The sequence below is a fragment of the Carya illinoinensis genome, chromosome 14, assembly GCF_018687715.1.
Source record: "Carya illinoinensis cultivar Pawnee chromosome 14, C.illinoinensisPawnee_v1, whole genome shotgun sequence".
Taxonomy (NCBI): domain Eukaryota; kingdom Viridiplantae; phylum Streptophyta; class Magnoliopsida; order Fagales; family Juglandaceae; genus Carya; species Carya illinoinensis.
In genome coordinates this window covers 33,056,290-33,070,871 of record NC_056765.1, presented here as the reverse complement: position 1 = coordinate 33,070,871, position 14,582 = coordinate 33,056,290, and the positions used below count along the sequence as shown (strand labels likewise).

The 14,582-nt window shown below is 35.5% G+C and overlaps 1 long non-coding RNA gene across 1 annotated transcript; it reads right to left on the bottom strand.

The window, feature by feature from the left end:
- Nucleotides 1-1,855: 1,855 nt before the first annotated feature.
- LOC122293948 lies at nucleotides 1,856-9,991 on the bottom strand. The gene is made up of 7 exons (XR_006237408.1): nucleotides 8,748-9,991; nucleotides 8,561-8,630; nucleotides 6,073-8,480; nucleotides 5,881-5,896; nucleotides 3,052-3,547; nucleotides 2,835-2,964; nucleotides 1,856-2,165 (listed from the first exon to the last, which is right to left on the bottom strand). It is a non-coding gene; the product is annotated as an uncharacterized LOC122293948 (long non-coding RNA).
- Between the last annotated feature and the right edge of the window lie 4,591 nt (nucleotides 9,992-14,582).

Here is a 14,582-nt window from a genome sequence, read left to right as displayed (position 1 = left end):
TCTCCTGCAATTCTGCAATTTGTTTTCTCATGTCTAGCATCGAATTCAACACTTCTTGGTCAGACACACCACCAACCCATCTGTCAGAGCCAAAGTCACATCCCGCCGCTGAGCTATCCTTCCTCATGACTTGGCCTATACCCTCTACGGGGTTAGCCTTCCCAGATTCAAACTTTCTTCCCCCATGCTGCACTGGTGCTGTCTTCTGTTGAAGAACTTCCCTGTACGTCGGCAATGTATGTTGGTTAACCATGGAAGCCTCTCCTCTACTGCTATTGTTACAAACAACTCTGTATCCAGGGGCAGGAGCAGATGGAGTAGAGCTAACAGCCTCCATTACTTTTCTAGCAAAACATGACCATCCGCTTCCATTCCTCCCTTCAAGAATGACAACAATCCTATTCCCCTTACCAGTGCCCAGCTCTAAGAGTTTAAGGAATCTGCCATACGAATTGTGACATGCTTGAACCAAGAGGACTCTACTACCATCCCTTTTAGTCTGAAAAGGGGTCCTGCTATTCACTAACTTCCAACTTTCCTCAAGCACCTTGGCCAACCAAATCACCACCTCCCTACTCAGATAAAGGGCCTTGGTGAAATTGTTACATCTCTCAACAATGCAGAAAAGGTTTCCATCTAATCTTCTGAATACAAAGAATTTCGCTTCAATCCAGAAGCTACTCTCCATCGACAACCTTTTCGACTTTACCATTTGCATATTACTAATACTAGTAATAATAGTAATGCTCTTATTACTAATACTCTATGTAGTTATAGTGATTTAATAATAATAATAGTAATACTCTTATTACTATTACTCTATGTAGTTATAGTGATTTAATACTAACATATTACATATTAAGCTAACTATACTAATACTATTATAAATTTACAAATATATGATATATTATAATTTATACTATAACTTTTATAATATGTTAATACAGTAATATATATACTAGTACTATATATATTTTTTGATCGGTTATACTAGTACTATATATTATAGTTAATAGTTATACATTAAAGAATATAGTAATACATTCATACTAAATATATATAGTTATAGACTTATAATGATTTAGTTATTATGAATTTATGATTAGTATAACTATATAATTGTACTAGTATTAGACTATTAGTAATTCAATTTGGCTATATTATATTAGTAATATTAGTTATGTTGAATCAGTTAGTTAGTATAACTATATTCTACATTATTAGTATTAATATAAATATTAGTATTAGTTATAACTATATAGCCTATATTAGAATTGAGAGTCTTAGACTATATAATAAACTAATAGTATTAGTACAACTATATAAGTATATTGTATAGCTATATATTAGTTTTAATCATAGTGATTAGTATAACTATATAATAGTAGACTATATAGCTATACATAATATTAATTATAGTGATTAGTATAACTATATAAATTACATAATAGTATATTAGTATTAATAGTAGACTATTAGTATAGGTCACTATAGCTATTGTTTTTTTCTTTTTTTTTTTTTTTTTTTTTTTTTTTTTTTGAAGGGCACTATAGCTATTGTTGAAGTATTAGTTATAGTGATTTAGTATAACTATATTAGTATAACTATAGTCTATATTAGACTATTAATATTTTTTTTATACCATATATAATTATATAATTAATTATATACAACTATTATATAAATAATATATATAAATAATAATTTTTTTTTAATTTCCATTCGGTCCGGTCCGGTCTGGGGTGAAAAACCCCTGAACCGGGACCGGACCGAACTCCTTCGGTCCCTTGAAAATTGGATGGGTCCGGCCGGTTTATCCGGTCCGGACCGTCCGATTCTCAGCCCTAGCCTCAATTATTGTAATTGTTAGACTTAAGTCCTTTTTTCAACCACACTAATACTATTTTTTGTAAGATTATTTCATTAATGACCAAGAAAAGAGCGGACGGCATAATTGAAGTACATGAAGTTATCCAAAAAATACACCTAGTGAGATAGAGAGAGAAGAACATAGAGAGTAAAGCTAGAGAGACAAAGTTTGGCTGCCATCAAATAGTAGATTGATAAAAAGAACAGCCCGGAGGTCTTCGATGTTGCATTGGGTATCCTCAAAACTTCTCCATTGCTTTCCACAATATCTCAGTGTGTTTGTTCTCAAGCCACCCCTTCCAATAAGCCAAAAGAATTAAAAACATTGAATTGTTCAATAAGTAATTCTAGAAATACTGAACTATGTGATCATCCTGCCATTCACATTCAAGGATGCTAGAGAATTGTTTCATCTACATAAATTGGCCACTTGGCAGAAGCACTAGCCGATTGACTCTTGCTCACTAATGCTAATATATGATGTCACATTTAGTAGCTGATATTGAATGACTTATTGATAATTTAGCAAAACTCCCAGAAAGAGAACCAACCGAGTTTAGGCTAGTGACGTGATTCCAATACCCAGTCAAAACCATGCACTCTTTTCAACAGATTATTCAATTAATACTTTTTTTTATAATTATTCAATTAATAAATCTTCTGAGTCTTAAATTTCTAATGCATATTTGGACTTGCTGAAACTCTATTAGTTTCTCTGCCCGCCAGAGGGGTGGTGTTTAATTGAGTGTGTGTGTGTGTGTGAGAGAGAGAGAGAGAGAGAGGTTGGCGGGCAGAAGCAACATACCATTTCAGGAGAGGTTGCCATTTTTTTTTTGCAAACTAGAAATGATTTGTTATCTCCCTATCAGGGAAAAATGGACAGAAATAAAGAATTCAAAACAGTCCCAAAAGTAACTCCAAAGACAACAACAAATACTCTAAACCCATGGTATATGTGTTAGTACCTGAGAGCCTTGCCAAGGCATCCTGCCTCGATGGAGAAAGATGAGCGTATATGCAAGAAACTCAAGATCATCTCTTCTACTAGCAGTTCTTCCCAGGTGAGCGTGAACACTAGCATATCGAACGGTTCCTCTAGCACAGAGAAGAAAAGGTATCAAGACCATCTGTAAAATAGTTGTATTGCAAACCAGTAGCCTAATGACAAAAAGATTCATTCACCTAAACATATCAGGACATTGATCATATTCAACATGTTGTCAATTAGAGCTATCTCTCCACTTTGCTACTGCAATCACGAATTGATAATAACAACGTAATAAAATATGTAGAATAAGTTAATTTGAGTGTGTAATAATTACATGAAATTTACTCGCCTAAACCAAGGTCAACAAGAAACAAATTCTTCTCTTGTGGTGAAGATGGCTGCCCAAGACTCATGTAAAAAGTTCTCGGGCTTGACATCACCATGGGCATAACTAGTATCAAACAGATACATGATTACTAATTATGGAGATTCAATATTTCACAATAAAATGACCATCAAACAAAGCTATTTGATGCAACATTGCCAACATAATTTTTTTTTAAAATACAAAAGCGGCCACCAAACCTTACAAAGTCGAGAAAAACTACTACAATCGCATACCCTCTTGCATGCATCTTCTCTAGAATTGATAAGGACTCAACTGCTATACAAGCAACCATTTCTGAGGACCTCCTGTGTGTATATATCATTGTGTGAAAGATTTAGAAACAAGGCATATAACATTTTGGCAGACAAGGAATGAAGAGAGGAGGAAGAAACATTGTTAGACCAATAACATATACTTCTAAAATAAAGAAAAACAATGTTAGACTCTAAACAAAATTCATGTTCAAAAGATGCATTTAACAACAATCAAAATTGAAGTAGCTTACTCTAGTAATTGTGGCCAGAAAAACAAAAGAAACTAAAATAAGACACACATAAAACACAAGCTCAAGTGTGTAGGCGAACACAAACAAATGTAAATTAAATTTTTTTTGATAATTAATAAGAAATTTTATTAACACAAATAGGCAAATCCCGAGTATACAAGATGTATACAAAGGAAATACCTACTACACTCTAGAAAGCAGAAAAAAGAAGGCCAATACAAATCAGAAAATTATCATCATTCAGTACAAGAGTCTTTGCCCACAAACACAAATTACTATAGAAAAAATAAGGTGAAATGTAAATAAGGTGAAAAACCAAACATAAAATATTCCCCTTAACGAATTGACCAAATTATCTACATTTGTAGCAAGCTAAAATATGTTGAGAAGTGTGGACAAGATTTCCATCACCTCCACCCCCTCCTTTTTATATGGGTGGGTGTAGGGCAGGAATGAAGGGTGGATCATCATTTCACTAAGCATAGGCCTCTTGAAGAGCGTGCCAAACTTGGTAGGAAGTTTCAAGCCCTACAACTAAGCCGAATGATTCCTCGGACAATGTACCGATGATCTAACCCCGAAGTAATCAATCCACCTTCCACCATTGTAGGTAAGTGGGGCTAATTTCTTTGTGGGTGATTGTTGTTAAGTCATCGGTGGAGGAATCATACTGGGGTGGAGGAATAGAATTGATGAGGTGGTTCATGATGTCTTGGCTCTCAGCCAAGGCCACGACTTGTTCTCTCCATAGGGGATAATTTCCTTGGTTCAACCGTAAAAGTTATTGATAGATAGTGAAGTCGCTGCCATGGGAGTAGGACTCTCTTGCTCTCACAACGTCTCTAGATGCCTTAAAGACAATTGTGAACCAACTGTATGTGTAAGAGCACTGGTACATCCCTTGGGGGATGCAGCCCGAGAAGCCACCAAACACAGAATTTTTTTTTTTTACTTTTTTTAATTTTTTTGCATTCATTTTTTTATATTTTTAAATATTTTTTTAAATAAAAAATTCACAACATCACTAAAAAAACACTTCCTTAATCACTAAGTAAAAAATAAAATAAAAAAATAAATTTTTTTGTCTTCCGAAGAAATTGTCGGGAGCTTTATTCAGGTGAAATAGCATTTATGTATGTGGAAATCTCTCACACAACGTGAGAGTATTGAGAATTTGAGTCTTCTAATATATGTACAATATGTAGTCTATGTACAAAAAGTAGTGAATGTTACAAAGGGAAGGATTTAATTACGGGATATAATATTATAAATGTAATACAGCACGATTCGATGCTTAGGATGAAGTCGCCATATTTTGTATTTGTAGCCGTTGGACATGTGTTGAATTTTTTATTTCCATAGGTGTGCATGTTGCCGTATGTTGTTGGATGATTTATTTCCATACATGAGTCTATAGCCATTGCATCTTGATCTTGGTTGATTGGGTGAATATTGTTAATAATGTAAATACTACTGGAATCACAAAGGATTAACTTGGTTCTATTCATGATTTGGAAAGAGAAGGTGTAGGTAGATATGATTAAGTATGATTACGAAGTAAGAAGGATAAACTTATCATTGCACTTCCATTTTGCTCTTTTGTGAAAAGTTTTCCCAACAATATTGATTACGTGGTTGCATTATGATGTGGATTTTGAAATCTTGTGCTATGATCTATAAACTACGTGTTTTAATTTCTTCCTTTATGCATTATTCAAAAACGATGACAATGAAAAGAAAACGGTCGACAACTTGTGAGTAGATGGCCATGTTGATGGATGATGTTTCAATTCCAATTTGCTAATTTTAAACAAGCAATTCATGATAGAAGGGCAAAACCTCTTGCTTTTCATGGCTGCATCTTCCGCTCACGCCCTAATGACCAAAAGATTCATTCACCTAAACATACCAGGACGTTGATCATATTCAACATGTTGTCCATTAGAGCCATCTCTCCACTTTATTGCTGCAATCATGTATTGATAATGACAACGTAAGAAAATGTGTAGAATAAATTAATTTGAGTGTGTAATAATTACATGAAATTTACTCGCCTAATCCAAGGTCAACAAGAAACAACTTCTCTTGTGGTGAAGATGGCTGCCCTAGTAAAAAGTTCTCTGGATTGACATCACCATGGACATAACTAGTATCAAATAGATACATGATTACTTATTATGGAGATTCAATATTTCACAATAAAAGGACCATGAAACAAAGCTATTTGATGTAGCATTGCCAGCATAAATTTTTTTTTTTAAATAAAAATAAAAGCGGCAACCGAACCTTACAAAGTCAAGAAAAACTATTACAATCACATACCCTCTTGCATGCATCTTCTCTTGAATTGATAAGGACTCAACTGCTATACAAGCAACCATTTCTGAGGACATCCAGTGTGTATATATCATTGTGTGAAAGATTTAGAAACAAGGCATACATTTTGGCAGACAAGGAATGAAGAGAGGAAGAAGAAACATTGTTAGACCAATAACATATACTTCTAAAATAAAGAAAAACAATATTACACTCTAAACAAAATTCATGTTCAAGAGATGCATTTAACAACAATCAAAATTGAAGTAGCTTACTCTAGTAATTGTGGCCAGAAAAACAAAAGAAACTAAAATAAGACACCCAGAAAACACAAGCTCAAGTGTGTAGGTGAACACAAACAAATGTATTTTTTTTTATATAATTAATAAGAAATTTTATTACCAAGAATAGGCAAAGCTCAAGTACACAGGACGTATACAAAGGAAATACCTATTACACTCTAGAAAGCAGAAAAAAGAAGGCTAATACAAATCAGAAAATTATCATCATTCAGTACACGAGTCTTAGCCCACAAACACAAATTACAAAGAAAAAAAATAAGGAAAAATGTAAATAAGGTGAAAAACCAAACATAAAATATTCCCCAAAACGAATTGACCAAATTATCTTCATTTGTACAAGCTAAAATATGTTGAGATCTTTGCCTATCACAGGTGCACCCTAAAAAAGCGTGGACAAGATTTCCATCACCCCCACCCCTCCTTTTTATATGGGTGGGTGTAGGCAGGAATGAATGGTGGATCATCATTTCACTTTTTCAAGATATATAGAAAAAAATTGCAATTTTATAACAGTTCAAGATTAACAGTTGAAGATCAACTAGCTAGACAAGTGTCTTTCTTGTTTACGTCTGTGTACTTGGATTGAGTCTTTTGCATTTTTTTATCAAATTTATATTACTTCTCAAAAAGGATTACATCAACAAAAGTAGGATGCTAAATATTTTATAACCAAAATGGCATAGGACATTTTTATATTGATTGTCTGGCAACGATTATTTAAGATGACAACCACCTGAATACAAGATTTCTTGATTTTCAAAGAGAATCCATAAAACAAGTGTTAGGAACCTGATGCAGCGCACCATTTGGAGAAATGAGATTAAACACACAGCTTCAATAATCGGTGCTATACGCATCGTTTGGCATCATGAGAGAATTTTAGCTTATTATTGTATTTTGTCTCCTTGTAATAGTTAGTTACTATACGTATACGTGTCAGCCTTTTATTTGTATGGTTTGTTATTCTGCATGAGCATATGAGAAGGGACTGTGGGGAGGGAGATTCATTTTGGAATATTTGGTTATTGATCTTTTCTGTAATGGAGGTTGGGTCCCTCGAAGAACCCGTAGCTCTGAATCAGTGGCTCTTTTGAGCTTTCTATCAAACACTTCCCGTGCATTCCCATTCCTTCTTCATACAACATTCATTTGTAATCCATTTCACTTCCTGTTTACATTCCATTGTCACAACAGCATCATTCCAATTCACAGTAGCATTTACAACGGTCATTTACTACAGGGTCCTAACAACAAGCCTGTACAAGCTCCAAACTATAATCTTAAACTGAAAATATCACCACTATTAACCACATTTTTGTTTTTTTCAGAAACCAGGAAGAAAATACAGTTAAAAGAAGAGTACAAATCGCTCTTTGCTACTTCATTATAGTGTTAGCCTATAAAGGTCGTGGTGATCTTTAGTTCCTAGTTGTATCACTGGCCGGACACTCATATGCTTGGTTGCCACTCTTGTATACGTCTTGTGTACTAGGGCTGTGTCTACCTATATCATCAATAAAACTCTTTGTTTACTAATCAAAAAAGTTCAAAGTCATATATTTTCGTGAAACACCTTGTGGCTGGCTGCAGCATTCTTCGCCAATAGAGCATATAAGCAGTGGAATTTAAATCACGGGTTTTTGCAGTATAATTTGAATCGTGCTAATTTGACAGATGTTCTTTAATTGTTTTAAGGTATAAAATCAGGAGTTTTGGTAGATCAGAGTTGTGGATACCAACGATTCCTACTTTTAAAGACTCTTTTTTCTGCATAATTACATCCTTTTTTCCCCTTATTTTCTTTTGAAGTCAGACCCAAAGCTACGTGTACTTTCAAATATTATAAACCTGGGACTTTGAAGGCATGATACTTAGTCTACTAAAGTTTAAAAGTCTTTCCTTTAAATAACTTAATTGAGCTTTTCCTCCAACCAAGCCCACAATAGCCATCTATAACAAACTCAAGTTTAAGATTTCAAGACAACACAGGACAGTAGAACAATAAAAATTATGACACTATAGGAGGTAAAGAAAGATACAAGCATGGGACATTCACGCCTGCCTTGTAGTATTCCAAACATCCCACAAGCTGGGACCTAGCATGTCCATAACCTGCATATAAACAAGTATAAAAGTTAAACCAACAAGTTATAATGGAGAGATGATAAAGATGCAGTTTGTGTGGATCATACCATAACATAATAGTCTCCTTGCCTCCATTTATAGTATACTTTTGGCAGTCCATGACTACCACCAAGAGTGCTGTCAAACAAAATGAAAGAAAAAATCATAAATAAATGCATATAAACAGACACACACATATATATGGTACAATCATCCACAATCCTTATAAAAAATTAACCTAGAAAAAGGACGTACTTGTACACTTTCCACTCATATGGTGGACCATAGTTGCTGCCTTTACTCTTTCTATGCTCGAATTTCAGAGCTACCTGAGTATCCCATTTTCAAGTGTGGTACAATCACTCAGCATCATGAGTGCCATTTTCAAGTTTCATGGTAGCCAATGCTTGAGGAATGTCATCGGGCTTAAGAGCGTGATCAAACCGGTGCCAGCACTTTAACGCAATATGCCCATTTTTTCCGCAAATTTGACAAGTCTCCATGCGAGTATTTTCTAGAGAAGAGTCACGTACATTATTTGGGGCAGAGGTGTGTTGTGTCCCACTAGTAGAGGGATTTGGGTGTGACACATGATTGGCTTGGGAGAAGCCATGTCCGCGGGAAGAGAACTTAGAGAAGTACTTCGGTTTAGAATTTCCATTCCTTGGGTTTTGACCATAAAACACGTAACTTTGTGCGTTGTAGGTCTCATGAAGTTGGGTTTGTGTCTCAAACCCCTGTAGCAGCGGCACAACCTCAGCATAAGAGGGCATTGGCGGCTTGAGCATGGTGGTGGTGAAGGGTTCGTACTTCGGTCCGAGGCCATTGAGAAGGGCGAACACCTTCAATTTGTCACTCACCGGGTGATCAATTGCAGCTAGATTATCACATACGGTTTCGAAATTTCTAAGATGATCATGTAGCGAAACCGACGCCTCCTTCCGCATGTAGGTGAGTTGCTGAGTAAGTTGAAATTCTCTTTCTTGGGACTCCTGAGCATAGGTATCTTGAAGAGCATGCCAAACTTGGTAGGAAGTTTCAAGCCCTACAACTAAGCTGAATGATTCCTCAGATAGTGTACCGATGATCCAACCCCAATGCAATCGATCCTCATTCCGCCATTGCGGGTAAGTGGGGTTGATTTCTTTGTGGTTGATTGTTGTTAAGTAATCGGTGGAGGACTCATATTGGGGTGGAGGAACATAATTGGTGAGGTGGTTCATGAGATCTTGGCTCTCAGCCAAGGCCACGACTTGTTCTCTCCATAGGGGATAATGTCCCTTGTTCAACCGTAAAAGTTATTGACAGATAGTGAAATGGCTGCCATAGGAGTAGGACTCTCGCACTCTCCCAATGGCTCTAGATGCCATAAATACAATTGGGAACCAACTTTATGTGGAAATGTCTCACACAACGAGAGAGCATTCAGAGTCTTCTATTTCGTGTATTAAAAGTGCGCTATTTCGTGTCTGCACTAGCAATGGTTTATTCATCTTCATTTTTATTCTCAAATTTGAATAAAGTTGCCTTAAAATCACCTACATTAGCTTATCTATCTTTATAATTTTAAATAACTATGAACAGTGATTATTCATCTTTGAAGATGTCATTTTCATTCTTCAAACATTATTTTATTGTTTTTTCTCTCTCCTCCCAAATCCTCTTTTCTCTCTTTTTCTCTCTTTTTTTTCTCTTCTCTCTCTTTATTATTTTATTATTATTTGATCAAAAAATACATAATCCAATGTAGGAATTTTTCTTTATATTCAAAATCAATCTTCAAAACATATAATTTTACATATGAAGATAAAGAATCCATTGCCAATGAAGTGCGCTATTTCTTCTGGTATATATATAATATACAACGTGAAGATGCCATATTTTGCTTTCGTGGCCGTTGGACATGTGTTGAATTGTTTATACGTAACATTGCTTTAAAAATAAAAACTTCTCCTACACTAACGTGTGTAAGTGAGTTGTAAACATTTTTTATTTTTATAATCCGAGATTACCTTTTTTGCATTTTGAGGTTATTTGAATAGTGAGATGAGATGAGATGTTTTATATGAAAGTTAAAAATTGAATAAAATATTATTTTTTAATATTATTATTATTTTAAAATTTAAAAAAGTTGAATTATTTATTATATTTTATGTTAAAATTTAATAAAGTTGTAATCATAAGATGAGATAGATTGAGAATATTTCTCAATAAAATAGCCTTTTATCTTTATTTGTATGTATACTTAGTGATTTTTAACTAAAGTGATAGCATCCCTGGGTGAGAATGGTCTGAAAACACACCCAGGATAGTCTGAAAATACACGAGATTGTGTCTTTAAAGGAAGGTAAATTGGACATTTCATAAGGTGTACTATTTGGCGTTTTAAAAGTGTCGTGAGTTCTAGCATTTTTCTTCTAGTATATATACAATATGAAGTTGCCATATTTTGCATTTGTAGCCATTGGACAGGCGTTGAATTGTCTATTTCCATAGGTGTGCATGTAGTCGTTGCTGGATGATTTCTTTCCATACATGAGTTTGTAGCCGTTGCATCTTGATCGTGGTTGATTGGGAGAATGTTGTTAATAATGTAAATACTACTGGAATCACAAAGGATGAACTTGGTTCTATTCATGATTTGAAAAGAGGGGGTGTAGGTAGATATGATTTAGTGTGATTACGAAGAAAGGAGGATAAACTGATCTTTGCACTTCCATTTTGTTCTCTATATACTACGCGTTTTAATTTCTTCCTTTATGCATTATTCAAACAATGACGATGACTATGAAAGGAAAACCAGCAACGACTTGTGAGTAGACCGCCATGTTGATGGATGATGTTTCAACTCCAATTTGCTAATTTTAAACAAGCAATTCATGATAGAAGGGCAAAATCAAACTAACTCTACGTGTATCTTTTGTTCTACCTGCTGCATGATTTACTCTTTAGAGATTTATGGTCGTTTTGACAAGAGAGCTAGACCAATTCTTACGCAAAGGATACAAAGTTTGAGGTGCTCAATTATTTTCCACAAGCAGAGCTAATGGACTAGAGGGCGTATGTTTCCACCAGCCTAACTAGAACTTAATTATTTTCAACAAGTCTAGCCAGGCAACATGATTGCCTCTTCGGCTCAAAGACAAGGCAAGGCAGCAAATGAATTTCTTCTTCTTGTAGTCAAGTCAGTCAACTGGAAAAGTGCTAGGGATCAACTAGAAGCAATTTCTAATAAAGAAATTATGAATATACTTAAAACTAAGTCTCATATTGCTCAAGTAAGACTCTTGGATAGTCTTTGAGTCCTATATATGGTTGGCCTCCTATGCCAATTCATTGCACACTCTTGCTCACAAGTCTAACAAATTATAATATATATTTATATATACAATTTGTAAACTATAAAATATATATATATATATATATATAAATATATATTTATAAAATGCGGGCCGAGGTTAGGCCATGCCCGCCAGGGTTAGCGGGATGCGGGGCCCCACTACCCACCCCAATATGAAGGGATGGGGTGTGCTATCTTTATTATTTGTGATTATCAGCAATTCCATTCCCCATGAGGGAGTTCAATTTCTTTGTTATTTAAGGAATCATTTTTTTATTCTTCACATATCAAGTTTACATTTTGTTTTAAGACGGATGCAGGTTATGTAGAACATTTTTACTACTCCCTTACATTTCCTTCCCTAGAAGTCTCTTTCTTTAAGCCAATTGGATTATGGGTGTATATACCGGCTCTAAGGTTTTTGGAATGCTCCAAATCGATTAATTTGGATCAACTAAGCTTCATTAAGATTTTAATTATAGCAAAAATGGATAGCTTCTGCTCTCGTCCTCCAATAGAAGTGAAAGAATGCGGGGTGCATTTAGTTTGTCCAAATGATGCTAATTCAAGGTTCAATAATAGCATTACTCCTCTGGGTTTGGGGTCTTCAAATTTAAATTTCTATCGATGATTTTATTTGTCTTTGTACCAGAAACCTCCCGATTTTAGCAACGAGCTCAAAGTGTTCATAAAATCCTAGATTGATTTAAGGGAATGAAGTCTATCGACAACCCAAGCTTTTCTTCTTTATCATGTATTTGGTACGTTATGCTACCTTTGCCCTTCATCGTAAGCTTACTACATCTCCATAAAGCATGTAGTATAGTCATTTCTGATTCTATCTGTATAATATATAATCAATGTTATGTGCATGGAAGTGATAAGGGAACCTTCGGATGCATATTCATGAGAGAATATTTGACATGGAAGTCCTACATGACTAGAAAACAAGATTAGATTCAGCAAGAGTCCTCTTTTTAAGGTTGAGTCCTTTTGAGCATTGGCTTGGCATTGTTTCTTTTGGGAATAGAAGATCTTGACCATTTTGTTTACGAGTTAGGAGTCGAGTCTCATGTAATGTCGGCTTTTCAATTGGTTTGTTGCCTCATTTAAGCACCGTGACTTATCAATTCAAGGGAGATCAATATTATTATTATTACAAAAAATTTATTATCATTTAAGCACCATACTTATCAATTAAGGGTCTCTAAATTTGATTGTAATAAATTAATTCTATAGTAAATTTGAAGGTTGTGGCTAAGTGCTGAAGTGCTTTTTCTTATGAAAAGTTCTTTGAAATTAGTTTTCTCTTGGTGACCAAAAACACGGCCAAAATGGCTGGAAGTGGTGCTGCACAGAACCTTCCCTTAATAAATTACGTAATCTTTTTTTAGAAGAGTATAGTACATTAATTTTATTAATTAGCCCTCACTTATATTGATGGATGAATACTGTCAACCAAGATTTTTCACAAGCCATCTCAACATTTTTTCCCCTCCCTCCCAACAGTCAGTTTCTCTTCTCCCACTACACACATTTCCTCGTCCCCGTCATTTTCTCCCCCATTTCCATCTTTCCCACGTCTTTGTAGTTGGGTTTTCTCACCATTTTGCTCTCAACAAATCCCCTTACACTCCTCCCTCTTTTATGATTTTTATTTTGGTTGTATGGTGCTGCAATTCGGTGGGTCTGTAGATTTTTTGTTGTCGTCAAGCCTCCATCTCATGAAACAACCTCTTTGGACCTGCGTGAACCCCACTGTTTGTCTACCATACAATGCTGGCCACCACCTCATCCCATGAAAAATCCACAAAGCCACATCTCAGCGTTATTAGTTGCTGCACCACCCCACCTATCACACACCCAACCATAAACCACCAAAAACGAAGCCCAACTGTGCCCAACCATCGTAGCTCTCCATCATCAACCTCTCTCCCTCAGTCCTTCTATCACCTAGGTCTAAGCCACTGCACCATTGTCATAGCCCTCCTTAGCCATAAAGCCACCATAGGTTAGCTTCTAGTTTTGGAAACACATAGCCGCAAACCATTGCACCATCACCACGCCTAAATCGAGAGCCTCTGTTTTAGGAAGTTGAAATAGAGCAAGTTTTTGTTCGGGACTTAGTCCTCCAACGTGCAAAAATTAGCCCAATCATCAACAGAAGGCTCTCATAATTGTCCTGCGCTACATGGAGACACACGGACAAACCAAGACCACCGTGGGCATCCCTCCCCCTCTCAGCCTCTTCAAGCCGCCCAGCTCTACACAAACTGAAAGACCCTCCCTGTTCGGTCGCTACCTTGCACAATGGCGGCACCAGCAACTCCTTTCCACTCCCTCACCGTGAAAATACCCATAGCCAAAGTTATGGTCAAAATATCAAAACGCACCCAAAATTGTCCCAATTAGGAAAAGATCACGATTGCTTGCTATCTTTGTGCTAATTTGCCAACTCAAGGTATCTCAACGTCATCAACGTACCATCTGACAACTCAACATCATCTGACTTAGATCCTCCTGCATCTCAATGTCGCAATATATTAGCATCAAACAAGGAAAGAGAATAATTAAGATAATAGTTAAATTAAACAGGGTCTTGGTCCAAACTGGATTTTACCATACCAAGTAATGAATTATGAAACTTATAATGGCATCCATCTCTTAAGAAAAGCAATACTGAAGCATTTAGTCCATTCTTATAAGTGGTTTAATGGCAATTTGTACTAATCCAATATGTATGAATGAAT